The sequence below is a fragment of the Triticum aestivum genome, chromosome 4A (assembly GCF_018294505.1).
Source record: "Triticum aestivum cultivar Chinese Spring chromosome 4A, IWGSC CS RefSeq v2.1, whole genome shotgun sequence".
NCBI classification, from domain to species: domain Eukaryota; kingdom Viridiplantae; phylum Streptophyta; class Magnoliopsida; order Poales; family Poaceae; genus Triticum; species Triticum aestivum.
In genome coordinates this window covers 678,168,530-678,175,080 of record NC_057803.1, presented here as the reverse complement: position 1 = coordinate 678,175,080, position 6,551 = coordinate 678,168,530, and positions in this window count along the sequence as shown.

Below are 6,551 nucleotides of genomic sequence, written 5' to 3'. Positions count from 1 at the left end.
GATGGCGCGGAGTGCTGGGCGGCGAGGAGGGCGGGGTCCCATGACGTAGGAACCGGCGGCGGCGAGAGGTCCCCGTAGGGCGGCGCCGAAGCGGGCGGGCCATAACCACCGAGGGGCGGCGGCACAAGGAGGGTGCCGTAGCCGGTGCCGGTCGACTGGTAAGGCGCGCCGATGAACCCCCGGTGGCCCGCGGGGAGAGCCTGCGGGTAGTGCGGGGCCCACCCGATGCCCGCCATTGACGGGGCGGCCGAAGCAGGGCCGCCGGCCATGGGCGGGACGGCTGCATGTGGGTGACGCCGGATGCGCCGTAGGCGGCGACCGCGCCGTATGGCGTCGTGGCCGCACCGGAGGGCGCTGGTGGCGGGACGGCAGAGGTGGCGGCGGACAGACCGGTGAACGCCATCGGCGGCGGCGCGGAGGAGTCGCGCGGCTGCGGTGGCGGCGGACAGACCGGTGAACGCCATCGGCGGCGGCGCGAAGGAGTCGCGCGGCTGCGGCGGCGCGGAGGAGTCGCGCGGCGGCGGCGGCGGCGGCGGCGCGGGAAGAGTCGCGCGGCGGCGACGGCGGCGGCGCTCACGGCGGCGGCGGCGCGGGAGGAGCGTGCGGCGGCGGCGGCGGTGATGGGGTGGCGGCGGCGGTGGCAGCGGAAGGCGAGGATTAAAACCTAAAAACGGATACCATGTGGAGAGATGGTTTGCAATACAATAATCGTTGTATTGATGGGGTGCTGATGCACGTATATATAATACAAGGGAAGGCCTCTACCTCAATTATACAAGACTAGGAGGTAGGCCACAACTCCATTACACGTGCAATACAAAACACATACTCAACAGCTGTCACTGCGAGCCTTATAACCAGCCGGGCTTTGGCTGAACGGATCATTCTGCTTTCCCAGTTCTGATAATGGGCTAGAACCCTAAACACTTGTGCTTCCGTACACCCATAATATACGTCAGATCTAGCGAGATTAGCCAAATTCCCTTGTTATTCTTGCGTCCACGAATCTATAGATCGACTAGGGCCTGATAGGCAAGCGGTGGCGGGGGGAGCAAGGTGCGGCCGCCTGGTTGCCTCCTGCCGTATCAGCAGAGGAGAAGCATCTGGGAGCAATTGCGGCGTCGGCTCTGGTGGAAGGCAGGTACGGCAAGCACCTGGCGTCGCTTCAAGAGTGGATGAAAAAAGGTGTTCCCCCATGTGCGTGCACTCCAGCTGCTGGCCGTCGACGAGGATCATCACCCACCGAAGACGTATGTCTCTCTCCTCTCTTCTGTTCATAGAAAGTGGAGCACACCAGCATGATGAGAAATTGCAGTTGGAAGTGAAATTTGATCTTTTGAATCTCAAGTTTCTGTCAACTCTATAACAAGATACTTGAAATTGTTGAATTAAATTCTGTTAGCTCTCTTCTAATCAAAAGAAAAAAAGATTTGAAATAGGGAAATACTAAGTGGAAACTAGATGTTTGAAGGAGACTGGGAAATTGCAAGCAAGTCTTTGTTACAGACAGAAAAGGTGGCTTAGGGATGTGGCAGTGAACATTAGGAAAGCTATTGTGGCGTAATAGCAAGATTGCAATGTAAATAATGCATTTATAAATTAACATGTGTTATCGTATGAGAGGAAAACTATTGCTAGATCACCACTTCTCAGTTTTTCTATAACAGAACCAATCCTTCCGTTAATAATTTTTTTCCATACTTCTTGTATGAAATAATAATTCATACAATTGAATAACTGATTGCTTAGCAAAAGGCTGTTGCAACGGTATTAGTTTATCTTAACAGTCCTTCTGTTGTTCAGCTCTGTTCCTTGCATGAATTTGGAAATGCAGATTATAAAAGGAATAACTTTGCTACAGCTGGTCGTTGTAAAAGTTTCTCTGTAGTAAACTTTCTTACTTGGATGTAGCAAATAAAGGGTAGTAATTGTTTAAATTCGCTTGATCAAATTCAGCATGAAAGAAGAGAAAAGTATGCAGTTCACTGGTAACCATAGAATCCTGCTTCCATTTTAGCCCGGCCTCTCATGGCAGAGGTGAATTCAGCGGCAATCTGTTGCCAAGAAGCGCATCGTGCTGCAAGGCCTTAAATAAAGTGAAGAAATTCAATGTCAGATTGATGTTGATGATTGATAGGCACGCACTAAAGAAAACATAAATATTGGAAAATAGATTTCTAACACTTAGATAGCAAACATGTGAATGACATGTACTGAAATCAGCGTCTCTGTTAGATAAATACAGTGAATGTTAGCAAATAATCTTGTTGAGCTGTTTGTTATCCTCTAGTTTTTTCTTAGCTAAAATAAAGGGCCATGCAGCGTGGAATCTGTTCCCGACTTGGCGTAGTTTCAGACTTTCAGTTAGTTTGTTTAGCTGAGCCGTCACAGGTGGATCGTGGGATGGCACGATTGTAAACGTGTGACGGCCACACCCTAGCGACCGGGAGGACGTGGGATGGCACGTCCGATCAGCCCGCTCGTGGACCGGGTATCTTGTAGTTTCTGTTCTGAAGCACTTGACTGAATAAGAAGAAAAAGGGAAAAGGCTGCAGAGGCCGAACGCAGCGCAAACACTCGTGTTCTTCGTGAGAGAAAGAGTTCAGAGAACTGATCCTGCAACTACAATTGGCATCAGAGCCTTGTGGTGATCATGTCGGGACATGGTGGATCACGCACGCCGCAGCGCTCCGGCTCGCGCCGGAGGAACACCCCATCGCCGGCTCGTCGGGGACGAAGCCCGACACGGCGCGATGGGAGAGAGCTGGTCATCCACGAGCGGGTGGTCAGAGATGGCGGCGCGGGCGCGATCCCGATGCTGACTCGGACGAACTACGTCGAGTGGTCAATCCTCATGAAGGTACATCTTCAGGCTGCACGGCTGTGGGAAGCCGTCGAGATGGGCGACGCCGATCACCCTGATGATCGTGCTGCACTGGGCATCATCCTCTGTGGCGTCCCGCCGGAGATGCTGCGGACGCTGGCGGCGAAGGACTCTGCCAAGGAGGCGTGGGACACCGTCAAGACGCTTCGCATGGGCGTCGAGCGCGTGCGCGAGTCACGGGCTCAGGTGCTGCGCCGTGATTTCGAAAATCTCTCCTTCAAGGAGGGAGAGACAGTGGAGGACTTTGCACTTCGCCTCACTGGCCTGATCAGCGATCTTCAGGAACTTGGCGACGACGTCGACGAGATCAAGGCTGTGAGGAAGTTTCTGCGGGTGGTGCCGCCTCGCTACGCCCAGGTAGCCATCTCCATTGAGACTCTTGTTGATCTCAAAACACTGACAATTGAGGAGGTGGCCGGCCGTTTTCTTGCCATCGAGGAGCGCCTCGACCCCGACACCGGCGGCTCCGGCGGCAAGCTGCTCCTCACAGAGGAGGAGTGGCACGAGCGGGAAAGGCGACGGCAATCAGGCGGAGGCTCGTCCGGCGGTGGATACAAAGGCGGCAAGGGGAAACCCAAGCCGAAGCCTCCCACCGGCGCCGGCGGAGGACAACCTAACGGCGGTGCTCCTAAACGCAAGGGGAACTGCCGCAAGTGCGGCAAGTGGGGCCACTGGGCACGCGAGTGCTACGGCAAGCCCAAGCAGGAGTGCCGCGAGGAGGCAAACGTGGCGCAAGTCGAAGAGGTCGAGGAGCCGGGGCTGCTCATGGCGGTGCTCGATGCGCCGGAGGAGATGACAATCGCAGCTCCGCAAGCCGTCTTCCTCAACGAGGAAAAAGTGGTGCCCAAGGATGTCGGCGACGGCTCTTGGTACGCGGACACAGGGGCCAGCAGCCATATGACTGGCCGCAAGGAGTTATTTGCCACGTTGGACGAGACGGTGCGCGGCACTATCCGCTTCGGAGATGGATCAGTCGTCGAGATATGCGGCAAAGGAACTGTGTTGTTTGAGTGCCTCACCGGCGATCAGCGTGTACTCTCGGAGGTATATTACATTCCCCGTCTTCGGAGTAACATTGTTTCGCTCGGACAGCTAGATGAGAAGGGCTGCGAGATCGTCATCAAGCGCAGTGTCCTCGCGATCTTCGACCAAGAGGGACAGCTGCTGGCGCGTGTCAAGCACTCAGCAAACCGTCTGTACAAGCTGAACCTACAGTGTGCTGAGCCGGTGTGCCTGCTGTCCAAAGGATGCGACCTGGCCTGGCTGTGGCATGCACGTTTTGGGCACCTCCACTTCCGCGCATTGTGTGCCATGGCAAGGAAGAAGATGGTGCGTGGGATTCCTGATGTGGATCACGTTGGGGAGTATTGTGATGGCTGCATGCTCGGGAAACAACACCGACTACCCTTCCCGCAGGCTGCAACATATCGTGCAAAGGCGTCCCTGGAGCTCGTACACTCGGATTTGTGCGGTCCGATCTCTCCGCCAACACCGGGAGGTAGAAATTATTTCTTGTTAATTATGGATGATTACTCTCGGTACATGTGGATTGAGGTACTCAGGACAAAGAGCGAGGCTTTTGCTTTCTTCAAAAAGGTGAAAGCGGCAGCAGAGACCAGGAGCGGCTGCAAGCTGCTCGCATTCCGCTCGGATCGCGGCGGGGAGTTCAACTCCACGGCGTTCGTCGAGTACTGCAACGAGCTCGGCATCAAGCACTTCACGACCGCCCCGTACACGCCGCAACAAAACGGGGTTGTCGAGCGCCGTAATCAAACGGTGGTGGAGATGGCGAGGTGCATGCTGAAGAGCATGGGCGTGCCCGCGGTCTTCTGGGGAGAGGCCGTCAAGGCGGCTGTCTATGTCCTCAACCGATCGCCGACGCGGAGCCTCGACGGGGTGACTCCGTACGAGCTGTGGCATGGCAAGAAGCCGAGCGTGGCTCACCTGCGCACCTTCGGGTGTCACGCGCACGTGAAGAAGCTCGGACCCGGGATCAACAAGCTGGCCGACAGGTCGACACCCGGCGTCATGATGGGATATGAGGAAGGTGCCAAGGCCTATCGTATCTATGATCCCGTCGCCGAGAAACTGCTGGTGTCACGCGATGTTGTGTTTCAGGAGACACGCCCATGGAACTGGAAACCTGAAGCAGCAAAGGAAAGCACACCATCAGGTGTGTTCACGGTGGTATATGCCGCTGAGCCGGGAGTCACGGTGACTGACAGTGGCTCCGGTTCGCCTCGTCCGGCAGCAGCGGAGACGGCACCGTGCACGCCCGAACTGTCGACGCCACCAATACAGTTTGTGTCGCCGCCGTCGCATGATGACACGCTGGACACGGACAGCGGGCACCCGCGATACCGGCGTGTGTCCGACGTCTACGACACCACCAAGGAGATCACAGCGCCGATCGACTACAGCGACTTGTTCGACGACGACGACCAGCAGCAGCATGTGGGCCTCTGTTTTCTGGCCGCCGAGGAGCCGGCGAGTGTTGAGGCAGCACTCTCTGATCACGCCTGGCGCAAGGCGATGGAGGAGGAAATGGGCTCGATCGTCGACAATCAAACCTGGGAACTCACATCTCTTCCCGCTGGGCACCGCGCCATCGGGTTAAAGTGGGTTTTCAAGGTGAAAAGAGATCCTGCCGGCAACATCCTGAAGCATAAAGCGCGACTGGTGGCAAAGGGGTACTCTCAGCGACAGGGGGTGGACTTTGAAGAAGTTTTCGCTCCAGTGGCTCGCATGGAGACTGTGCGGCTGCTCCTCGCTCTCGCCGCACACGGTGGATGGCAGGTACACCACATGGATGTTAAATCCGCTTTTCTGAATGGTGATCTTGCAGAGGAGGTCTATGTACAGCAGCCGCCAGGGTTTGTCGATGATCGAGAGAGCTGCAAAGTGTACAAGTTGCAGAAGGCACTGTACGGGCTGCGACAAGCACCACGGGCCTGGAATGCTAAATTGGATGAATCATTGCAAGCCTTGGGTTTCAAAAGAAGCCGACTGGAACATGCTGTGTATAGGCGTGGTGACCACAAGAACTTCCTGTTGGTGGGAGTATATGTGGATGATCTGGTGATTACCGGGACTAGTCAGGATGATATTGACAAGTTCAAGCAGGAGATGCAACGGCTGTTCAAAATGAGTGATCTCGGCCTACTGTCCTACTACTTGGGTATTGAAGTTGAGCAGAGAAGTGGTGAGATCAAGATCTGTCAAAGCAGCTATGCTCAGAAGATTTTGGAGGTTGCAGGCATGGAGCAATGCAAACCGTGTGCAACTCCAATGGAGTACCGCCTCAAGCTCGGCAAGAGGGATGGAGCTGAAGCCGTGGATGCCACTTTGTATAGGAGTGTGATCGGCAGTCTTCGTTACTTGGTCAATACAAGGCCTGATATAGCATGTGCCGTCGGCATTGTAAGCAGGTACATGGAGGCACCAAGCAAGCAGCATTGGACGGCAGTGAAACAAATTCTTAGGTACGTACAAGGTACTAAGGGGTATGGATGCTGCTACAGGGCCGGTGCAAAGGGTTTGGTGCTGACAGGTTACAGTGACAGTGACCATGCCGGGGACATAGATGACAGAAAGAGCACTTCTGGAGTTGTGTTCATGCTTGGAAAGAACATTGTGACATGGAGCTCGCAGAAACAAAAGATAGTGA